The sequence below is a fragment of the Manis pentadactyla genome, chromosome 8 (assembly GCF_030020395.1).
Source record: "Manis pentadactyla isolate mManPen7 chromosome 8, mManPen7.hap1, whole genome shotgun sequence".
Lineage (NCBI taxonomy): Eukaryota > Metazoa > Chordata > Mammalia > Pholidota > Manidae > Manis > Manis pentadactyla.
Genome location: NC_080026.1, coordinates 63779177 through 63804069, shown reverse-complemented (window position 1 = coordinate 63804069; position 24893 = coordinate 63779177). Strand labels below are relative to the sequence as shown.

General features: G+C 43.2%; 2 long non-coding RNA genes across 6 annotated transcripts in view; one reads left to right on the top strand and one right to left on the bottom strand.

Annotated features, from left to right (window-relative positions):
- LOC130684566 (uncharacterized) overlaps positions 1-24893 on the top strand; it is a 207716-nt gene that overhangs the window by 13497 nt on the left and 169326 nt on the right. The window lies entirely within an intron of this gene.
- Positions 21604-24893, bottom strand: part of LOC130684565 (uncharacterized) — a 149729-nt gene continuing 146439 nt past the window's right edge. For all 5 annotated transcript variants that reach the window (XR_008998881.1, XR_008998880.1, XR_008998882.1 and 2 more), the window contains one exon: positions 21604-22952. This is a non-coding gene — a long non-coding RNA (uncharacterized LOC130684565). The remainder of the gene's footprint in view (positions 22953-24893) is intronic.

The following is a 24893-nucleotide window of genomic DNA, read 5'->3' as shown; positions in this document are numbered from 1 at the left end:
GCTTGAAGTTGGGGAGTGAGATTCCCCCCTACTTTATTCTTCTTTCTCAGGACTGCTTTGGCTATTCAGGGTCTTTGGTGTTTCCATATGAATTTTTGAATTATTTGTTCCAGTTCATTGAAGAATGTTGCTGGTAGTTTCATAGGGATTGCATCAAATCTGTATATTGCTTTGGGCAGGATGGCCATTTTCACGATATTATTTCTTCCTAGCCATGAGCATGGGATGAGTTTCCATCTGTTAGTGTCCCCTTTAATTTCTCTTAAGACTGACTTGTAGTTTTCAGAGTATAAGTCTTTCACTTCTTTGGTTAGTTTTATTCCTAGGTATTTTATTTTTTTTGATGCAATTGTGAATGGAGTTGTTTTCCTGATTTCTCTTTCTGTTGGTTCATTGTTAGTGTATAGGAAAGCCACAGATTTCTGTGTGTTGATTTTGTACCCTGCAACTTTGCTGTATTCCGATATCAGTTCTAGTAGTTTTGGGGTGCAGTCTTTAGGGTTTTTTATGTACAGTATCATGTCATCTGCAAATAGTGACAGCTTAACTTCTTCTTTAACAATCTGGATTCCTTGTATTTTTTTGTTTTGTCTGATTGCCATGGCTAGGACCTCCAGTACTATATTAAATAACAGTGGGGAGAGTGGGCATCCCTGTCTAGTTCCCGATCTCAGAGGAAAAGCTTTCAGCTTCTCGCTGTTCAATATAATGTTGGCTGTGGGTTTATCATAAATAGCCTTTATTATGTTGAGGTACTTGCCCTCTATTCCCATTTTGCTGAGAGTTTTCATCATGAATGGATGTTGAACTTTGTCAAATGCTTTTCAGCATCTATGGAGATGATCGTGTGGTTTTTGTCTTTCTTTTTGTTGATGTGGTGGATGATGTTGATGGACTTTCGAATGTTGTACCATCCTTGCATCCCTGGGATGAATCCCACTTGGTCAACGGTGTACGATCCTTTTGATGTATTTTTTGAATTCGGTTTGCTAATATTTTGTTGAGTATTTTTGCATCTACATTCATCAGGGATATTGGTCTGTAGTTTTCTTTTTTGGTGGGGTCTTTCCCTGGTTTTGGTATTAGGGTGATGTTAGCTTCATAGAATGAGTTTGGGAGTATCCCCTCCTCTTCTATTTTTTGGAAAACTTTAAGGAGAATGGGTATTATGTTTTCTCTGTGTGTCTGATAAAATTCCGAGTTAATCCATCTGGCCCGGGGGTTTTGTTCTTTGGTAGTTTTTTGATTACTGCTTCAATTTCGTTGCTGTTTAGATTTTCTGTTTCTTTCTGGGTCTGTCTTGGAAGGTTGTATTCTTCTAGGAAGTTGTCCATTTCTCCTAGGCTTCCCAGCTTGTTAGCATATAGGTTTTCATAGTATTCTCTAATAATTCTTTGTATTTCTGTGGGGTCCATTGTGATTTTTCCTTTCTCATTTCTGATACTGTTGATTTGTGTTGACTCTGTTTTCCTCTTACTAAGTATGGCTAGAGGCTTATCTATTTTGTTTATTTTCTCGAAAAACCTGCTCTTGGTTTCATTGATTTTTGCTATTGTTTTATTCTTCTCAAATTTATTTATTTCTTCTCTGATCTTTATTATGTCCCTCCTTCTGCTGACCTTAGGCCTCATTTGTTCTTCTTTTTCCAATTTCGATAATTGTGACATTAGACCATTCATTTGGGATTGTTCTTCCTTTTTTAAATATGCTTGGATTGCTATATACTTTCCTCTTAAGACTGCTTTTGCTGCGTCCCACAGAAGTTGGGGCTTAGTGTTGTTGTTGTCATTTGTTTCCATATATTGCTGGATCTCCATTTTGATTTGGTCATTGATCCATTGATTATTTAGGAGCGTGTTGTTTAGCCTCCATGTGTTTGTGAGCCTTTTTGCTTTTTTTGAACAGTTTATTTCTAGTTTAATGCCTTTGTGGTCTGAAAAGTTGGTTGGTAGGATTTCAATCTTTTGGAATTTACTGAGGCTCTTTTTGTGTCCTAGTATGTGTTCTATTCTGGAGAATGTTCCATGTGCACTTGAGAAGAACTTGTAACCTGTTGCTTTTGGATGTAGAGTTCTGTAGATGTCTATTAGGTCCATCTGTTCTAGTGTGTTGTTCAGTGCCTCTGTGTCCTTACTTATTTTCTGTCTGGTGGATCTGTCCTTTGGAGTGAGTGGTGTGTTGAAGTCTCCTAGAATGAATGCATTGCATTCTATTTCCTCCTTTAGTTCTGTTAATATTTGTTTCAGGTATGTTGGTGCTCCTGTATTGGGTGCATATATATTTATAATGGTTATATCCTCTTGATGGACTGAGCCCTTTATCATTATGTAATGTCCTTCTTTGTCTTTTGTTACTTTCTTTATTTTGAAGTCTGTTTTGTCTGATACCAGAATTGCAACACCTGCTTTCTTCTCTCTGTTGTTTGCATGAAATATCTTTTTCCATCCCTTGACTTTAAGTCTGTGCATTTCTTTCAGTTTGAGGTGAGTCTACTGTAAGCAGCATATGGATGGATCTTGCTTTTTTATCCATTCTATTACTCTGTGTCTTTTGATTGGTGCATTCAGTCCATTTACATTTAGGGTGATTATTGAAAGGTATGAACTTATTGCCATTGCAGGCTTTAATTTTGTGGTTACCAAAGGTTCAGGGTTAGCTTCTTTACTATCTTACTTTCTATCTTAACTCGCTTGTTGAGCTATTATAAATGCGGTCTGATGATTCTTTATTTCTCTCCCTTCTTATTCCTCCTCCTCCCTTCTTCATGTGTTGGGTGTTTTGTTCTGTGCTCTTTTTAGGAGTGCTCCCATCTAGAGCAGTCCCTGTAGGATGCCCTGTAGAGGTGGTTTGTGGGAGGCAAATTCCCTCAACTTTTGCTTGTCTGGGAATTGTTTAATCCCTCCTTCATATTCAAATGATATTCGTACTAGATACAGTAGTCTTCGTTCGAGGCCCTTCTGTTTCATTGCATTAAGTATATCATGCCATTCTCTTCTGGCCTGTAGTGTTTCTGTTGAGAAGTCTGATGATAGCCTGATGGGTTTTCCTTTGTAGGTTACCTTTTTTTCTCTCTGGCTGCCTTTAATACTTTGTCCTTGTCTGTGATCTTTGCCACTTTAATTATTATGTGTCTTGGTGTTGCCCTCCTTGGATCCCTTGTCATGGGAGTTCTGTGTACCTCTGTGGTCTGAGAGGCCATTTCTTCCCCTAGTTTGGGGAAGTTTTCGGCAATTATTTCTTCAAAGACACTTTCTATCCCTTTTTCTCTCTCTTCTTCTTCTGGTACCCCTATAATGCGGATATTGTTCCGTTTTGATTGGTCACTCAGCTCTCTTAGAATTCTTTCATTCCTGGAGATACTTTTATCTCTCTCTGCATCAGCTTCTCTGCGTTCCTGTTCTCTGTTTTCTAGTCCATTAATGGTCTCTTGCATCTCTTCCATTCTGTTTTGAAGTCCTTCGAGAGCTTGTTTTATTTCTGAATACTCCTTCCTTAGTTCTTGCATATTTCTCTGCAAGTCAATCAGCATGGTTATGACTTTTGTTTTGAATTCTTTTTCAGGAAGACTTTTTAAATCTATCTCCCTAGTTTCCTTCTCAGGGGAAGATGTAGCAGATGCCGAAGCTGTCTGGGTTAGTCTTGTCTGGATCATATTTTTTTGCCTTTTCATGTTGACAGGTGCTATTGACTGTCAGCTGGGAGGGCCAAACTTTTCACTTGCTACTAGTCTTTCTTTACTAGGACAACTGCGACCCAAAGTGGCTTGTGTTGGTTAGTTGCGTGTAGGCTGTGTCTTTGTGTCTTGCCCGGCGGGAGTGGAAGGAATTTCCCTATCTGTGGGCGTGGTCTGCCTTAGGCTGCTTCTCTGCTTTTGCAGCGCCCGGAGGGGTAATGGACGGGGGGGGGCTGTTTGGCTGTTTACCTCTGTGAGGGGTCTCAGAGCTGTTGCCCAGCAGGTTAGTGCGCACAGTTTTCCCTGTAATTTCCAGCCACTGGGCTGTGACCTGTGTTGTTTCCGTCTAGCTGTTAAGTCCCTGTCCCTTTAAGACTTTCAAAAAGCACTCGCTTTTCTTTGTCCCAGGGGCATCAGCTTCGGAACCGCTCAGAGGTCTTGCTGCCCTATTTCCCTAGTTTCCAGCCCTCCATGCATGCCCTGTGTCTGCGCTCTGGTGCAGGTGGCTGGGGCTGTGTGTTTAGCAGTCCTGGGCTCCCTCTCCCTCCCGCCAGGAGCTGGGGGGAGGCGTGCTTGGGTTCCGCTGGGCCGGGGGTTGTATCTTACCCCTTTCACCAGGCGCCCGGCTCTTGCACGTGTGGTTGTAGTCTGGCTGTTGTCCCGTGTCTTCTGGTCTCTCTTTTAGGATTAGTTGTATTTGTTGTATTTTCAAAAATATATATGTTTTGGGGAGGAGAGTCCCACTGTCCTACTCATGCCGCCATGTTGGCTCCACCTCGTTTCTCACTTTTTAATCTCTATTTATTTATAAAAGTTTAATTTGTTCATCTTAAACAGCTCTTAGTTTTCTGGATTTTTTTCTGGTGTGCTTGTTTCCTACTGTATCGATATCTGCCCTTGTATTTATTTTTTATTTCCTTCTCTTTTCCTTGGGCTACCTTGATATGCTTTCTTGCATTTTGCAAGAGTCATAAATAGCTTTTAGCCTTTTACCTTTTCTAAAAAAGCATTTAACTTTATAAATTTCTCTACAACAATGTTTATTTTCAGCCCTTGGATTCTGGTAAACAGCCTTCATTATAATTTAAAACATTTTCTAATTTCCATTTTATTTTATTTTTTTGATCCATAGACTATTTAGAAGTGTATTGCTTAACTTCCACACAATTGAGTGTTTATAGTTGTCTTTCTATTGATAATTTCTGGCTCAATTCCATTGTGTTCAGAAAACATACTGAGAATTTCAATGTTTTGTCAGTGGATACAGCTGTTAGAGAGCATGTAGCCAACATAAAATACTTTAACTCTTATAACCTTCATTAGTCTTGGTTCTGCCTGTAAATATTTACTTAATGCTGACCGCATCTTCATTGTCACTTTCTCTCCAGATATTTTGTTTATTGGAATCTTATTGATACTTATTTGCATCTCCCTGATGACAAATGATGTTGTGCCTATTTTCAGACATTTCTCTGCCATCTGTAGATCTCCTTTGGTGATGTTTTTGTTCAGTACTTTGGCCCTTTTTAAAATTTGAGTTGTTTTCTTATTGTTGAGTTTTAAGAGTTCTTTTTTATATTCTGAATGCTAGTTCTTTATCAGGTATGTCTTTTACCATATTTTCTCCTAGTCTGTGACTTGCTTTATCTTTCTATTAACAGCTTCTTTCCAGAGCAGGAGTTTTCAGTTTTAATAAAGTCCAACTAATTTTTTCTTTTATAAATCATGCTTTAGGTATTGTATATAAAAACCCATCCCCAAACTGAGGTCACCTAGATTTTCTCCAATATAAATTCTGGCAGTTCTATTAGGTAAGCATTTTATATTTAGGTCTATGATCCACTTTGAGTTAATTTGTGTGAAAGGTATAGTTTGTACATAAATTCACTTTTTTGCATATGCCCAAGTGTCCAAGTCATATACTGAAAAAGCTGCCCTGTCTCCATGGAATTGCCTTTGCTCATTTGCCAAAGATCAGTGGCTTTTATTTGCATGGGTCTATTTCAGGGTTTTCTATTCTGTCCCATTGATTTCTGTTGTCTATTCCTGAGTTACTCCCATGCTGTCTTGATTACTGGGGTTTTCTAAGAAGTCTAGAAATCAGGTAGTGTAACTTTCCTCAGCTTTCTACTTTCTCAGCATTGTGTGTTGGTCTTTGATACTGCATGTTGCTCCTCAGTGTTGTGCTGGATGCCCCCGGATATTTTGTCTTTCCGTATAAGCTTTGGGATGTTTGTCAATATCGACAAAGTAGCTTTCTGAGATTTGGATTAGGATTGTGCTTAGTCCATACATCAGATTCAAAAGCATTAATATCTTAATAATATTGGGACTTTCAGTCAATGAATGTGAAATATCTGTTCATTTATTTAGATCTTTTATATCTTTCATCAATGGGAGAGTGTCAGCTCTCAGGAATTTGTTCCTGTCTAGAAGTTTACCTTGTATAATCATTTTTGCTTCCACAGTCTTCTGACTACTTCACAAATGTAATTTATAGTTTATCTGTTTTTTTCTAGTTGTTGCAAGTTGAGTGTTAGACAATCCAGAAACAGGTAGCTAAACACTTTTACACTCTTTAAGGATTTACATTTCCATTAATATATATTATTTATATGTATATGTGCAACTATGTATATGTATTTGTCTTCCTCTTTCTTTAATAAAAAACAACACAGCTTATGCATTATATCATCACATCAGTTTTTTTACCCACTTAACAATAATTACTGAAGATCATTTCAGAGCATTATAAATAAATATTCCTCATTTGATTTTATAAGTGGAGGTACTGTAGTTTATTCACTGGGTTCTTTCCAGTCTTTTGCTGGATAAATATGAAGAGTGTGACATTCAGCACCTTGTCCACATGTATAATTTTAATTTCCTTGCACCAAAGGGCCATTATTCATGTTAAAGGTATGGCACTGTGTTCAGAGAAATCTATTGGTATTTTTTCTGCTCTTTGGAATGTGTAAAAGTGTTCTTGTAGTCTAGGATATAGTCAATATTCACGAATTTTTTACCTGAAAGTTTGATATATTATCTATTATCGAGGTTCACAGTCTGTGATAAACTGATAAATTCTAGTTCATTTAATTAGGTCACTTATATCCCATAAGTTTTCTGTCCATTTTAACTGTGTTGATCTAACAAAGTAAATTAAAATATCTTGTTATTAGCATGATTCTATTTTCTCTTCTATTTCCTGAAATTTATGTTTTAGGAGCATTGCTATTTTGTTGTTGTTTTTAAGAATATTAATAACCACTATATATTCACTGTGAATTATAAACTCATCATATAAAGTGCCCTTTATTTATTTTAATGTTTTGCATGTGAATTTTCCCTCATTGGGCATCATGAGTGTAACTTCTACTTCCTTTCTCTCTCATTTGCCTGATGTCTTTGCCATTGTTCTTGTTGTTAATGCTACAGAATCTCTTTGTTTAGGTCTTTTGCATGCAACATAATACTGGATTTAGCTTTGTTAGCCAATGTACAAACATATTTATTTTTAATGTTATGCCAGCTTACATTTGCAAAGCATGTATGTATCATGTTGTTTCTTTTGTGTACATAATGTTTGAATTGTGCCTGTGTGTGTGTGAGTATGTGCCTTTCACTATATGGACAGTGTCTGCCAATTCTCTTTCTATCTCTAGAGAACCCTGACTAATAAACTACAACAGTTGAACCTTGAACAACACAGGCTTGAACTGCATGGGTGCACTTATACACAGATCTTTTCCAATAAACATATTGGAAAATCTTTTGGAGATTTACAACTCTTTGAAAAAACTTTCTTAAAAAAATTAGATATGTCATGAATGCATAAAATATAAGTAAAGACTAGTTTATTGTATTATTTACTACCATAGGGTCAACAGTAGGCTGTTCGTAGTTAAGTTTCTGAGGAGTCAAAAGACTGGCAGATTTCTGACTCTGTGTCAGCACCCTTACCTCCCACTGTGTTCCAGGGTCAGCTGTATTTTCAATACTGTTTTCCTATTCTGCTGCTTTGTTTTCTTCTTTCCATGTCGTCATTATATTGGATCCTCATTGCCTGCCTCCCATACTCATCACTTTCTCTTGAGTCATTTCTATATGTTCACTCTTTCCCATCTTCTATTTCTCCTAAGGCATGACTAGTGATATTATTCATAAAAGTGCTCCCTCTAATCTTTATTTCTGAACTAAAATTAGTATTTAATTTGAAACAAAACAATGCTGTTCTATTTCTAACTATTTCCTGAGTTGGTTAGGTGTCTTTTCAAATCTTTTCTTCCCATAATCTCATTTTTCATTTTTTCTTAATCCTGACATATGCTATTGTTTTATATAATCTATCATTTCTCATTTCTTTTAACTCATCTTTTATTACCAAATTATGGATCCTTACCTATTTGTGGATCCTTAAATTCTCTGTCAAGATCATGATTCTGCTCTGTATTCCCTTTTTTATCAATAACTTTCTGTGTGACTGAAAACCACTTTTTCCTTTTTCCTTTCCATTCTTACAATTTATTTAAATTTTTATTTGAAGTTTTGCCTCTTTAAACATTTTTTTCTATTGCTCATATTTAAGTGAGATGAGTTTTACTTGCCATCTTACACAGATTAATACTCACAGGCAGAGGGAGCTGGTGCTCTGGCCTCCCCAGCATCTCAATTTCCCACTTTCCTGGTTTGTCCATCAGTCTTTTTTGACCTCGTTAGTAGAAGTCTGTCCTGAAGTGGGATTCTCCTCCAAGCCTCTTTGCCTCACCTGGTGCCCCCTGACTTCACCACACCTTTTCCCCAAACATCTAGATGAACACGTTTGACTTTTTACTCCTTTAGGCCTCAGTTTTCCTACTTAGCACATGAGAGGTGTAGACGCGGGGGCTCTCGGGCCATCTCGGTCCCAGCAGCCTGTGAAAGGAGCCCCTCCACTGGCTAGAAGGCTGTGCCATGCGCCTAGCGGCTAGCAGGGAGTGGGGCCACCCCTGTCTCAATACCGGTCTGCCATCGAAGCCCTGCGTCCCTGGCCGGTGGGTCTCCTCTGTGTCTACATTCCCAAAGCCCTGGCGGCACCTCCTTCTTTCCAAAAGTCCAGGATGAATCAGGTGTCGACAGAAACCTGCCAAGCATTTGCCCTTTTGGCTGGTGGGAAGTGAAGGGAGACCCCTGGGTAAACTTACTAAACTAAGGGATAGACTGGAGCTGGGCTGCAGGAGTCAGGCGAGTGAAGGGGTCAAGAGACCCTCCCCCGGGGGCCTAGGAAACCGCACCCAGGGTTGGCCTTGCCTCTCCATGTCCAGGATCTTCACCATCAATCCCCCCATTAAAACACCACAGCACATGTTAAAACAAACAACACTGCTACCAAGTACGGTGAGTCTGCAATGAAAGCAAAGCTGCTGTTGCTGTTAATTTACTCCAGGAGCGGAGCGCTGCCCTTATCCTGAGGGTTTTGGGCCCAGGTCTTGGCAACTGGGAAAATACTTCCGTCTCAGCCCTGTGGGTTTAACCCAGAGGAAACGCTGCAGATTCCTGAGTGTTCAAGGGCCCTTTCTCCCAGGTCCCTTTCCACATCATCAAGTCTCCTGCCCACGCCCAGCCCCGGGGACACGGTGGCCTGGCCCAGGGATCCTGCCCCACTCCCGGTGCCACACTGCTGGCCTTCGCCCCTGTTCCCTCTCTCTGTCTCTCCCCCTTTCTCTCCCCAGTCCAACCAGAGCCTCCAGCCTCTTCTTGGACCTCATCTCTGTGAATTGTCCCTCTCTCACTTCTGTTCCCATCACAATTTGCTCACTATTTGGGCATTAGGCCCACTGCTTTGTGTGGTTCACTGTTTACTCATCTGTCTTCCCCACGGGACTTCGAGCCCCCTGCAGACAGGAATCACACCGGGCCTTTTTCCCCAGAATGTAGTGCAGGACCCAGACATGGTGGTCATCGCCGAATATTTGCTGAATTGGATCATTGTTACTCAAGCCCTCAGGCTGGGCAGTGCTTCAGAAGCAGGTGTCCCTCTGCACATGGAAGAGATCAGCCTGCAGCCTGTCCCTCTGCATATGGCTGTAGGTTCTGGGTGCCCTGCCCCAGCCACAGACACAGCACTTATAGATCTGGGCCCAACTCTGGCTCAGGGTGCAGCCCAACTCCTGGCACGAGGCCCTTCTGAGGCTACCAGGATCCTTCCTGCAGCCTCTCTGCCTCAAGAGTATCTCAACACTGCTTCAAGTGCAGTGATGCAATGGGACCCTGCAGATGGAGTAGCCAGGACAGAAGTGGAGAGGGTCAGAGAAGATGGAAGAAATTGTTCTTCCAAGCCCTAGGGAAAGCCCAGGCTGAAGAGTGAAGAGCCCAGGTTCAGTCCCTGCTCAGGCACCAAGGGGCTGGGGTGGAGACAGAGGGGGTGGGGTGAAAACAGGGGTGTGGACAAGGAGCGTTCAGGCAAGTTGTTGGACTCCAGGTCTATCACCTACAAAAGAACAGCCTTGCAGCCTGAAATTCTAAAATTTTAACCCAAACAATTACGTATCCCAACACATAGATGAGCTCATTTTTATCCTGACCCACTTTTTTAAAGATGGCTTCCTTTCTTTCTAATGACCCAGAAGGCCAGTGTGTAGCACACGCACTGACGCTCCAGCGGCCGGTTCGCAGAGGTGGTGGGAAAGGGCTCACTCCTGGGTGTGGGGACCGGTGTCTCTTGGGCCTGGGTTTCCAGTCGTTTTAAAATCCTTGGAGCTTAAGCCCATTTATCTGTGCTTGCTTGCATTCTTAGAAATAAAGATTCCTACTCTTTTGAAGGTTTAATCTAGGCATCCTGGATTTCTGATGGGCTCCCACCAACAGTAGTGGAATAAATTTATTTAAAAGAGCTGAAAGATCACAGAGTCAGTTTCCCTACAGACATGCCACCTGGGCTTGAACCTGAAGGTGGATGGGGAAGATAAGAAAGTGTAGTTGGAAAACAACTAAGCAAAACTTTTAAGACCTATTTTTGAAACATTTGTTGAATCCAAAGCCCTAAATATACTGACCCTGGTGCATTTTTACTTGTACCTTTTTCTGAAAATGAAAAGGTTAGGGAGTTTGCTCTCCATTCCAACTCAAATGTTAAGTAGCTTTCGATCAACAAACATTTACCAAACACTTTCCCTGGGTGAGGCCCTCTGCTAGCTTCTGGGGATATAGAAATACTTAAGAAACTCATAGAATGGAGGGGAACAAAGCAAGGAGCTCTGAGAGGAAGCTGAGTGCTGTGGTGGGCGTTCTTCAGTTTTGGGGGTGGGAGGAGTGCAGGAGCCAGAGGGCGAGTCACAAGGATTCTGAAAAGAACTCACAATGGTCCTCAGAGGACAAAAGAGAAGGAGTAGGTGTTTGCCAGGTAAAGAGAAAGAGAATGGCACCTGGGAGAGGAACCAGAATTCCTACTTGTGCATAAGAGAGTTCACTATAGATTGGACTTCCGGGTCATTAAAAAAAAGTCATCTTAAAAACAGTGGGTCAGGCAAATGCTGGGCATAGAAGCCACAGGGCATAAATATGCAAAGAAGTAAAAAGCTAACTTTTTCAAACAATAAGGCTTCTCTCTCACTTACCAACTTTACATTTCCCTGTATGGCCCCGGAAGATGAATGGTTAGCCAGAGACGGGTAAGATTCCTCAAGGGAGGAACAACCTAAGATGGGCACAGTCTCAGGGGGGGCATCAGGTGAGAAATTGGGGATCAACAGAGGTGAGGCTTAGAACCTCACCCCCCCTGTTCTGAGAGAAATCTTCTGCATCCGTGGATGTTTTGTTGCCCTTGTCTAGCTTGGATCAATACTTAGTCTATAGGCACACACCTGATCATCTACATTTGCTCTCTTACAACACTAAACTATGTTTTCTACCTTTATCTTGTATCTACCTACCACTTCAGCATTTTATTAAAAATAATAATAATATAGAGAGAAATGTGGTATCCACATATAAATCAAGTATAAAAATCAAATGAGTATTCATATTTGAACTGTTTATAGTTCATAATGCATGAGCAAAACCGAAAGTTTCTGTGATGACTGCCCTTGTACTGTTCACCATGTAACTTATTCACTATGTAAGAATTTGTTCTCCATGTAAGAACTTGTTCGTTATGCTTCAGAAGATTGGAGACTGATGAAAATTAGGCTTGGGGTGGATTAATGATTGTGTATTGAGCATTGACTCCCCTATACAGAATTTCATTGTTGTTAACAACCATTTGATCAATAAATATGAGAGATGCCCTCACAAAAAAAAAAAAAGTGCACACTTCCAATTGTAAAATAAATAACCGGGATGTAATGTAGAGCATAAGGAATATAGTCAAAATATTGTAACAGCTTGGTATGGTGATAGCTGGTACCTAGAATTATCATGTATATAAATGTTGAATCACTGTGTTGTACACCTGAAACTAATGTAATACTGTGTGTCAACTACCCTTCAATAAAAAATAATTGTCTACAAAAAAAAAAAAACAGTGGGTCAGGATAAAAATCTGCTTAGCTTTGCATTGGGATGTATAATGGTTTGGGTTAAAAATTTAGAATTTCAGGCTGCAAGGCCATTCTTTGGCAGGTGATAAACCTGGAGTCCAGGGGAGTCCAACAACTTGCCTGAGAGTTCCTTGTCCACACCCCTGTTTTCACCCCACCCCCTTTCTCTCCATCCCAGCCCCTTGGTGCCTGACCAAACAGGGTGTGAATGTGTGAAGCTGTGAGTATCTCCACAAAGGCTGAACAGGGGGAGGCAAACGGATGGCAGAAGAGATAAAGTAGACCATCAAAAGAGTCACATTCAAAGCAATGAAAATTCCAGACTTAGGTGTTAGGATCGATCCTCTGGGTTTTGGGGAGACTCATTTGAAGCAGATGACCTGTTCTTGCTCATAGAAAGATAGGGTTATAGGTGATGAATGGGAAGGTAAGATACTAGTCATAGGAGACCAGGTGGGATGCGGTTGAGTTACGTAGGTTGGTGATGGTGAAGGTAACAGAACAAACTAAGGAAAAAGAGATGGTTTCAAGAAACATTTAGGAGTAAAGCTGCCCAGCCCCAGAAGGATGGGGAGTGAGGAATTGGGTGCACTAACATCTTATAAAGCTTCATTCTGATGATCGTGTTTATCGCAGTGATGATATCATGAATGTGGCAAATGCTCATGGCATTTGCTCTGCCCAAGCTCAGTTTTAAGCCCTTTATGCCTGTGAACTCGTTTGAGCCTCCCATACCCTGTAAGCAGGTCCGATGCTCATCACTATTCTACAAATGAGGAACCGAAGCCTGAAGAGATTCAGTGACTTGCCCAGGCTCACGAGCTGAGTGGTGGGCCCAGGACTCAAACCCACATGGTCTGGCTCCAGAAGCTGTAGCTTAGCTGCTCCCTGGACGTTTGACCACAGATGGACATTCCAGCAGGGGATGCAAGCTGAGGAGAAGAATGTGAGCTCAGCTTTGGAGCAGTGAGGCTGAGGTGCCTGTTCTCCCAGGATCATGTGTGCAGGGTCCACAGGGATGGCTCAGAGCATCTTCATGGGCAGAGCTGCCTCTTTACAGGAGCCAGCAATCCCTGTGCAGGCAAGCCAAGGACCGATTCCCTCCTGGGTTCTGCCAGTGACTTTTGGGTCATATCACTCCATCTCTCTGGACCAGTCTACTCATCTTTGAAGTGGCCATACTAACACTCTCCATGATTCTATGCAGATTGAAGGAGACAACTCACATAATGCCCCAGGTGCAGGCCCTGGCCTGCACCAGTGTCTTGATAATTCTCTCAATCCCTCCCCAATCCTCTACTTATGTGACTTCCCTGTAGTTAAGAGATTTGTGGCTACAACTCTCTCTTCAAAGTCAGGAGAGAGCTAGAGGGTGGCTTAGGGGCAGACAGCTCACATCCTGCACCCACTTCCCAGCAGCAGCCTGAGTCGCTAGTTCTGTAAGGGACCCATTTCCTGAGTGTAGGGGTGGCCCACCGTCTGCCTGGCACCATCCCTGAGCTCCAGGAATGTGGGGATGACACTGGTCAGAAGAGGTCATTTCTACCAAGGGAAGGGGAAAGACAAGAAATATCCTAAAAGGGGTGCCTCAGAGATAGCTATTTACCCAATACATGTGGGTAGCTCGGGGACAATGCTTTTCCTCTCTGATGTGGGCCACGAGGAAGGAAAGACATGTTGACTTTGTTCCAAACAGCAGGAAGATGTAACATGACAGGGCCAATGAAGTGCACTCTCTCAAAACCCAGGGGCATTGTCTTCAGAAATAGCCCCAGTTACATCCCAGGGGCCACACAAAAGACTTTTGAGGATTGAAACTGAATGTTAGACATGACATTTAACTATCTGGATGGGATGTCCAGCTCAGAGGGCTGGCCATTTGCTTTAAAAGTAGCAGCATTCACGGCTGTTGGAGCAGAAGTTAGGGAAAGGTTGGGCAGAGAAATGGCAAGAGTCAGTCTAGGGAACAGCAGGGAAGCTGGGTCCTGGCACACTTCTCCATCTCCTGCTCTAGAGGCATTGTGCTCCAGCTGGCAAGCTCAATGTGGTCCCAGGGACACCACGTGGTGAAGGTCTCTGTGACTCTTTCAGGGGACATCCACAAGGCTGCCCACTCTGCCTCCTCTTGGCCAGGAGACAGCTCTATGAGAAAGTGTGACTTTCCTCCCTGGCTGGGAACTGCCTTCCATGTGCCCCTTGAAAGGCGATGAGGTGCACCTGCTCCTCTGTGTGAACCCTCTGGAAGGCCCTTTGTAGGGATTTCCATGTTCATTCCTTGGAAACTACATTGTTATGCCCTTTTGGATACATATGGAAGAGTTAAATTACTCCTTTAATATGTCTATTATTCATAGTTACAAGGTTAGTGGAATTAGAGTGGACAATTGCATTATTTCACTAGCATACTTTTAGCTTTATCATTACAACACACACTTGTTTTCTTAAAAGCTGTGGCTCCTCACAGAATTTTGCTGTCCTTTTCCTGGTGATGTTCCCTGTCCATCCACATCCAGGTACACTCACCACCTGTAGGAAACCACTCCGAAGTTGTTATCAAGGACTGGCTTCCTTCTTCTCTCTGTTCCATAACACAGTGTAAGACTGGTAGCGATGAGCACCATTGGTCTTTACAACTTTCCTCCTATGGAACTAGGCCATGAGCTTGCCAAGCATGAGCAGAGGTCTTTGATGATCACAGCCTCAGTGCTGCCATGTCACAGCCTCACCATGTCCTCGGGCCCCTGGAGCTGCCCGGATCATCATTTCTGGCCACGAGGTGCCCTACAGAGGTTACCAACACCACCACTAGGCTCAAATCTTGTCCTTGTCTCAGAGATGGCTCAAAGCCCACCAATTCAGTATCTGAGCTTTTCATTTAAAGCCTTCCATTTATAGGAAAATGAAAATATTCTAGCTTAAGCAGATGAGCATGAAGTCCAGTGTCCAAGAACTAATTTATACTAACAGCCTGGGAAGACACACCATGCACAGCTTTTGGAATGTGTTCCTGCTCCTAAAAGGGAAGCCCTGAGCATGCATGGGTGGTCCCCTCCACATGTGACAGTTTAGACTTTAAGACACACAGCAACATTTGGAGCCCTCTTTTAAAAGGACTGTAAAATGAGTACTTGGCCCTACACTTCATAGGCCACTTGGGCAAGAGCCCGTGGTCAGCCATAAAAATCCTATTATTCCAGTGTATGTTGAGAGTCAACTGCCCACCAGGAGCTACTCCAATTCCCAGCTAATGATTTCCAACCAAGTGGGTGATGGGAAGAGCTTTCTTTGGGAAACTCCGTCTTCCTAATTCTCAAGAAGGCCTGTATTTAGGAAACCGCTGCTTATCCCTGAAACATTTGCAGTGGAATGCAATTATATTCAGCTTACTTAGCAGTAAATTTGATTTTGGCAAGACAAGAGGGGTTTCCAGGGCATTTCACCATTAGCATTGTGGCTATTGGTGCCACTGTCACCATAGGAATAAAGAATTGTCATTATTGGATTCCTTACTGTGTGCCAAGCCCTATGTGTGTTTTGCCACATGTGGGAGGAAGATGTTCTTACCATTGCAGTTCATCCAGAAGGAAGCAGAAGCCATACAGCTAATGAGACTGAGGGCTAATGTTTGTTTGTTTTGTTTTTTATTACTATTCTATTTTATTGAATTATAGTTGATACAGAATATTATACTGGGCTCAAGTATACTCCATAGTGATTCCACAGCTATCTACATTATCAAATCCTGACCCCAGCTAATGGAGTTACTCTCTGTCAACATAGAAAGATGTTACAGAGCCATTGACTATATTCTCTAAGCTGTACTTTCATCCCCATGACTCATTTATGACTGAGATTTTGTGCCTCTTTATCCCCTTCTCTTATTTCATTCCCAATTCCAACCCCAACCCCTGCCTGTGGTAACCACCAGGGCTAATATTTTGCTGAAAGCTATTTACTGTAAATACTACCTCATGACTGTTGTGGCACACTCCTTGCAGACCCAGGGATACTAAGGTGTGCATTCTAAGCCTCAGGCATGGAAGCACCACATTCTACCCCACTGTCTTCACCTGGCCATCTGCTGCTCACTACCTACAGGGCAGTGGCGCTTGTAGAAGAAACCCAACAAGGACATACTCAACAAGCACACTACTGGAGCAGCACTGTCGGGCCATGGGAAAATGTCATCTTTGTAGACAAAGTGCCAGATAAAATAGTAATTTGTCACATTTTTCCATGACTTTACAATTTATCATATACATCAGTTTTGTAGGTAATATGAAAACGTGAACCATGATATCAAAATCCACCATTTCATAGGATTCAATATGGCAGAGTGAGAGGTGAGACAGAGAACTCCTCCCAAAACCACATATATAAAAATATAGTTAATACAACTAACCCTGGAACAGCAATAGGTGGGAAGGCTGCACCAGACTGCATACAGACCTCTTGAACAGAGCAGACCTAATGAAACAGGGTAACATACAAAAGCCTTGATATGGCAGGACTGAAGCCCTTCCCCCACCCCAGCTCACTGGCAGGAGGAAGAGAAATGGAGCAGGAAGGGGGTGGAAACCTAAGACTGCTGAACACCTAGCCTTGGAGGTCTGCTTTGGAGCACAAACCTACACTGTGATGCTCTGGAGGTTGGTGGGGTTGGAGAGCTGGGACAGGCAGTGTGCTTGAGAAACTGAGATTCCAGCCATTTGTAAACAATGGGGATCCACACCCAGCTGCTCTGGGACAAAGGAAAGGCAGGCAGTCTGAGAGGCTTCCTAGCAGCAAGAGGGCTGCTGAAGGGGTGGGGTATGCACGGAACTTGCTATGTGGGAGAACAGATAGGTGGACAAGGTTGTCTGGGCACGTTCTGCCCAGCAGGTTGGGAACTCTGAGGAGCTTCAGCCACTTCATCACCCTGGCTGGCTACCCAGCTCCAAGGCCCCCCACTGTGACATGCAGCCTGCTGCACCTTCCTCCTGGCCTGCAGGCACTGGCTCACAAACCAGCAGTCACTGTGCTGGCATCAGGTAAGCCAGAGGGAGGACCCACCTACAACAGCTAGAGATGCAAAGCACAGAGGCTTACACCTGTGTACTCAGCCCACTGGCTCTGATACTGGAGACAGGCACTGCAGCCAGGAATCAGGAAACAGCTCTTTCCTACCCCCAGGCACCAGCACTGCTCCCCTATGATGCCCAACCTCTCTCTAGGAGCAGAGCAGCTCCAGAGACTAGAGCTTCTAGGCACTAGAAGGTGTGTCATAGAAATATGAAATGTCAAAGGAGCCTGGTTCAGACCAAAATCTCACAAACCCCAGAAAAAGGAACAAATGAAACTGAACTCACCAATCTTCCTGAAAGAGAGTTCAAAATAAAAATCATAAACATGCTCATGGAAGTACAGAAAAATATTCAAGAATTCAGGAACAAATTTAAGATGGAGATTCAATCATTAAAAAATTCCAAATCTGAAATGAAATATACAATGGAGGGATTTACAAGAAGATTGGAGTAGAAGAGATGGTAAATGGAATAGAAATTAGAGAAGAGGAATACAAAGAAGCTGAGTCACAGAGAGAAAAAAGGATCTCTAAGAATGAAAGAATATTGAGAGAATTGTGTGACCAATCCAAACAGAACAATATTTGCATTATAGGGGTACCAGATGAAGAAGAGAGAGAAAAAGGGATAGTGTCACTGAGGAGGTAACTGCTGAAAACTTCCCCAATCTGGGGAAGGAGATAGTCTCTCAAGCCATGGAGGTGATCAGATCTCCCAACACAAGGGACCCGAGGAAGACATCAAGACATATAATAATTAAAATGGCAAAGATTAAGGATAAAGACAGACTTTTAAAAGCAGCTAGAGAGAGAAAAAAGATCACATAAAAAGGAAAATCCATCAGGCTATTATCAGATTTCTCACCAGAAACCTTACAAGGCAGAAGGAGTGGCATGATGTATTTAATGCAATGAATCAGAAGGGCCTCGAACCAAAAATACTCTACTCAGCAAGGTTATCAATTAAATTTGAAGGAGAGATTAAACAATTTTCAGATAAGCAAAAGCTGAGAGAATTTACCTCCCACAAACCACTGTGTCACCAGGGGAAATAAAACCACAGCAAAGTAGAACAATTAATTACTAAGCAGATGCAAAATCAAATCAACTTCACCCAAACTTTATCAAAGTTCATCAAACTTCATCAAACTTTATCAAAGTTCACCAAACTTCATCAAAGTTGCAGGGTACAAAATTAATACACAAAAATCTGCTGCCTTCCTATACACTAATGATGAACTAGCAGAAAGAGAAATCAGGAAAACAATTCCATTGACAATTGCATCAAAAAGAATAAAATACCTAGGAATAAACCTAAACAAGGAAGTGAAAGGTCTATACTCTGAAAACTACAAGACAATTATGAGAGAAATTAATGAAGATACCAGTAAATGGAAACACATCCCATGCTCATGGATAGGAAGAATTAATATGGTCAAAATGGCCATCCTGCCTAAAGCAATCTACAGATTCAATGCAATCCCTATCAAAATACCAATAGCATTCTTCAACAAATTAGAGCAAATAGTTCTAAAATTCATGTGGAACCACAAAAGATCCCAAATAGCCAAAGCCATCCTGAGATGGAAGAATAAAACAGGGGGAATTAGGCTCCCTGTCTTCAAGCTCTACTACAAAGCCACAGTAATCAAGACAATTTGCTACTGGCACAAGAGAGACCTATAGACCAATGGAACAGAATGGACAGCCCTGATATAAATCCAAGCATATATGGTCAATCAATATATGATAAAGTAGCCATAGATATACAATGGGGAAATGACATCCTCTTCAACAGCTGGTTTTGGCATAATTGGACAGCTACATGTAAGAAAATGAAACTAGATTATTGTCTAACACCATACACAAACATAAACTCAAAATGGATCAAAGATGTGAATGTAAGTCATGAAACCATAAAACTCTTAGAATAAAACATAGGCAAAAATCTCTTGGACATAAACATGAGCAACTTCTTCATGAACATATCTCCCTGGGCAAGGAAACAAAAGCAAAATTGAACAAGTGGGATTATATCAAACTAAAAACTTCTTTACAGCAAAGGACACCATCAGTAGAACAAAAAGACATCCTACAGTATGGGAGAATATATTCATAAAAGACATATCTGATAAGGGGTTGACATCCAAATTATATAAAGAGCTCATGCACCTCAACAAACAAGAAGCAAATAAGCCAATTTAAAAATGGGCAGAGGAGCTGAACAGACACTTCTCCAAAGAAGAAATTCAGATGGCCAATAGGCACATGAAAAGATGCTCCACATCATTAATCATCAGAGAAATGCAAATTAAAACCACAATGAAATATCACCTCACATCAGTTAGGATGGCCAACATCCAAAAGACAAACAACAAATGTTGGCAAGGATGTGGAGAAAGGGGAACCCTCCTACCCTGGTGGTGGGAATGTAATTTAGTTCAACCATTCTGGAAAGCAGTATGGAGGTTCTTCAAAAAACTAAAAATAGAAATACTATTTGACCCAGGAATTCCACTCCTAGGAATTTACCCTAAGAATTCAGCAGCCCAGTTTGAAAAAGACAGATGCACCCCTATGTTTATCTCAGCACTATTCACAATAGCCAAGAAATGGAAGCAACCTAAGTGTCCATCAGTAGATGGATGGATAAGGAAGATGTGGTACATATACACAATGGAATATTATTCAGCCATAAGAAGAAAACAAATCCTACCATTTATAACAACGTGGATGGAGCTAGAGGGTATTATGCTCAGAGAAATAAGTCAGGTGGAGAAAGACAAGTATCAAATGATTTCACTCATCTGTGGAGTATAAGAACAAAAAAAAACTGAAGGAGCAAAACAGCAGCAGACTTACAGAACCCAAGAATGGACTAACAGTTACCAAAGGGAAAGGAACTGGGGCAGATGGGTGGGAAGGGACAGATAGGGGGAAAAGGGGCATTACGATTACCACAATAATGTTGGGGGGGACACGGGGAAGGCAGTATAGCACAGAGAAGACAAGTAGTGATTCTGTAACATCTTACTGCACTGATGGATAGTGACTATAATGGGGTATGTGGTGGGGACTTGATAACAGGGGGAGTCTAGTAACCATAATGTTGCTGACACCATACCCTTGTCTTTAAGAAAACTGGTTATAGTCTTCAACTTCTGGGAAGTGGCTTTTGAAAGGCTGCTGTTTTATGAAGTAGAAATAAGAAAAAAATCAAACCTCTGATTGTTAAACTAAGTTTTTTCCTCTTATAACTGAAACTACAATTAATATATAGTGTAGACTATTGGGGAAGACTGCCTGGGAGTCACAAAGAGGAAGATAGTCACTAACAAAGAAGCTCCTCAGGGAAGGGTGGGACTCTCTCCATGCCTGGTGCTCCGAGCTCCAGGGTGGTAGATGGACAGGGAGCCACACTTGATTATGTGTGATGACAGTAGGGTGTGGGTGGGTCCACTGAGCAACATCATCATCCCGAAGAAGGGAAGCAGGTCTATTCTCTGGCTGGCAGGGTGCAGGGATGCCCTAAGATGCACCCACCAACCTGCCCCATCCACACATGGAGGAACTGGGAGCTGTCATTCAAGATCTGGTGGGGAGCTTCCAGGGGAGCAGAACTAGAGGGGAGCTGGAGACCATTAAGCAGCCATGACTCATCTCATGAACAGAATGCTCTCCCATTGCTCCCGGACACATTTCAGCACCCTGTTGGTACTTGGAACTTTGCACACAAGCCCTCCTGGCTCTGGTCCTAATCGGCTGTGTGATCCACCTGCCCAGTCTTCTTGCAAAGCTCAGTGCCTCTCAATTCTTGTGCTGCTGCCCGAAATAACAAAACAAGGGCCTCCAGAGCTCTTTATTAAAATGCAAACACCACAGGAAGGGTTATGGTTTACAAAGACATTGGCTGGAATCTTAAGTGGGAACCAGTTAAGAGCATAAGAGTTTTGTGAAATGCATGGTGTGAGGACAGCGTGCTGATGGAATGCCCGGAAGACAAACCCTGCAGGGTCTTGGATGAGGGCGTTGACACCAGGCTGATCACATTTGCAGACACATCAAAGCAGGCAGACAGGGGAAGACAGCAGAGGACAGAATCAGATGCAAAATGGTGTCTGAGGCCCAAATAATAAAGAAACTGAATATGAGATGAGGACATTCAACAAGGTGGAGGGACACCCCCAAAACTGAGATGAGTGACAAACGTTATGGATGAGGACTGTCCTGGGAAAAAGAAGACAAAAACAATTGCTTTTTTACCTGCACTGGTCAGTCCTAAGCTGAGATTGACAGTGTTAAAAACACCAAAAGAAAAAAGAGAAGAAAAATGTGCAAAAAAGAGGCATGAAGAAAATCAAGATGTTTAATTTGAAAAGTAGAACACTCAGCACACCTAGAAATATTCAGCTGAAGGACTGCTATATGGAAGAGGGCTTAGTCTACGATCAGCCACCAGGTCTGCGGTGTAGGCAGCCCTCCCCCCTCTGTGGAGACCAGAGGTGGGTAAGAGTCCCCACTTCCACTTCCTGGGGAGCCACGAGGTAGCTTCCTTGTCTTCATCACCATGGTCCAGTCGGAAGCCTTTTTTAAAGAAGAACAGTTGGAATTCCTTATGAATGGAATGAGTTTACATTGGGAATTAAGGAATCTTCTGTCACTTTAAGTTTTCAAGGAGAGGCAGTACAGTCATCTGTCAGCGGGAATCCTGGGCTGATGGGGCATTGAATTGTTACCATTAAGGCTCCTTCCAGACAACAAAACCTGCAATTGAAAAGAAGAAAATAAGTCTGCTGGGAGCCCACCCACCCAGAGGACCAAGCCTCTGGGCTCCAAACAGTCAGGGTCTCCTGACCCAGGGGCTGGCAGAGGCCAGATGACACTCTCATTCTAGAGGCGATGTGGCTGGAAGAGAAGTCCTAATGGACTCCACACACCTTAAAGAAGAGAAACTCAAAATAGAGACAGGGAAGATGAGCCAGTGTGCTCTGGATTCTTCTGAGAGGTGAGCAGAATGGGACCATTTTCGAGCAAAGGTCCATGATTAGAATCAGCTGATGTTTATTGGGTTCTTTTCCATTAACAGCAGGGGGCTGCCCCAGTGCTCAGGAGAGGCCCCAAGGCAGGTCCTAGTGGTGCCATAGTTCACAGACAAGGAGACCAAGGCAGCGGGGTCAGCGGCCGGACACGGGTCTAGATGATGCTAGGGGGCCTTCTGGGGCAGGACCAGAGCGGAAACCCCATGGACCCTGGTCCTGGAAGGAATGGAGTATGATTGACGGATGATTCAGCTGACCCTGAATTTGGAAGAGTGGATTTGAAAGGCAGCCAGGACCATCTCTTTCTATCCCATGAACTTCGTCACTTGTTCAATCACAGTGACCTGTAGGTAGCTTGCGGGTTCACGTCTCTGTCCTCATCAAGCCCCGTGACAGGATGCACAGCCAGCGTGAGAAGCCAGAGGGCAAGTGCACTCTGTCCAGGTTGTTGTCCACTCTTGCTGCACGTGAACCGCACCAGAGTGAGCTTTTACAGATAATCCAAGCCGGGGCCTCACCCGCACAGTGCTGCCTGCGTGCAGGGGCGTTTTGTAGCTTGCCAGGTACATCTGCGGCATAGAACTGCCCCAAATCCAGCCAGACCATGGGGAGGCAAGTCCTTCATTCCAGTCCTGTTTTTCTCACTGAAGTGTGCAGTTTGCCTACAACAGAGGAAGGAAGACAGCACGGATTAGGCAAATGAAAGCAGTACAACTTTAACAGGTATTTTTAACATTAAACTATTGTGTCTTAAAATTCGGAAAGACTCTTGTGCTTCAGCACTGGCTGCATTGTTCACTCACATTCCTCTTGTGAACAGAGGCTGTCTGGTTTGGAATGCTGAACTGGTCAGCAATAATTTAATTTCCTGTTTATAAGATAGAAAATGTGGTAAAAAGGAACAAAATTCAGTGTTCTCTTTAATAATCTCACTGGATCTTCAAGGCCCCTGAATGTCAAATGCCTGTTGCAAACTGATACTCTTATCCCTTTGGAGAAATGAAAGTTTCCCTAAAGGAACAGAGTTTTGGCAGCTTTGACCACATTATGTTCTTCCACAAAATGAAAGTTCAGTTGAGCGGAGCTGCCTGAACCAAGTCAAGAGGCCTGGTCTCTGGACTCCTGGGCATGCGTTTCGATCATTTTCTCTGTGAGCTTGCCCAGACCTCAGGACCTCATGGGACTCAGGTCCCCTCTATAAGATGAGGGGAGGCTGGGAGGAGGTGCTGCCGGGGGCCTCCCGAGACCACGAATTCCCACTGGTGAGAAAATCGCCAGGCACCAGCTATAAGGCATATTGCAAAGTGTGGTACATCCCACTGGATTTCATGTCAGATTATCTTGTTACTGGCCAATAATGACCTTGAGAAAATGTTTGGGTCTAATTTGCACATAGATTCAATCATGCACCTGAGGGTATTTCAGTGTGGACAACTGACACCAAGGTTGTCTGACCCCTTGATGAGCAGAAACTGGGAATGACCTGAGGAAGCTGGTTCCCACTCCTGAAATGCCCTGCTGGGAGTTTGCTCTTTTGATTAGGAAGCCCTTGGTTTGGGGTAAACCAAACGCATCATTAACCTAAGTACAGATACTGAGACAGGTTCCTGTTTGGTGGAGTAGACCAAGTGCAGTTCGGAAGAACTTTACTTTTTGGGGAAAAAAAATTATTTTCTCCATGGATGTCAGTGGTGCCAGATTATTGCTGATTTTTTTAGAGCAGGCCAGTGTGTGTCTGTGTGAGCCCTTGACTGATGGCACGTTCATGTTCACACCATCAGCCCCAGCAAACCTGGAAGCCGGACTGCACTTGGGCGCGCTGGCCTGGGCCCTGCATTCCATGCAGACAGAGGTCAGGCTGAAAGCAAACACATCCATGCCACTCCCCTCCACCTCAGGATGGATCGTTGTCAGCCTCCAGAGGAACTCAGTACTTCCAAATGTATTGGTGTTGGACTATTGCGTTCTTAGTACACTGGGTCCAAGATCACAGTCCTGTCATCAAGTGGGAAAATTTCTCTTCCAAAGTGTAGACATTCCCAGCACCAATTACACTCTGGGCTCCTTTGTCAAGTGCAAGGGAGCCACTAGCTTAAGGGAAAGACTTTAGGCTGTGACACCAAGGGCCTGGGAGGAAGGAGCCAGAGGGGGCAGCGGTGCTGCACAGGTCAGCTGGGACCACAGCAGCCTAGATCTGACCTCAGTCTGAGGCCGTGCCTCTCATCAACATCAGAGGACTTTCTTGTCAGGTAAAGATGCTGCCCGGTAAGCCAGGAGACAGCTTGTTTTCTCCCGACTCCAGCACAGCCACATGGAACCAGCTGGCCCAGGCGGTGGCCAGTGAAGGCCCTTTCAGACCCAGGCCCTGGCAGGTTTTTGACTCATAAAAGCAGGGATACAACTTGCTCACAGGGGTTTTGTTTTAACCTGCTTTCCCCTGAAGCTGCCCGTGGCCGTGTCTCTCCATTGTCACAGCGTGAAAGGAGGCCCTGCCCCTTGGGGCCTGGCACACAGTGTGGTATGTGTGCCTGCTCCCTGTGTCAGAAGACGCCCAGGGCTGCCCTTGCTCCCCGAGGCTCCTGGACTAGGGACCCGGGAGCCAC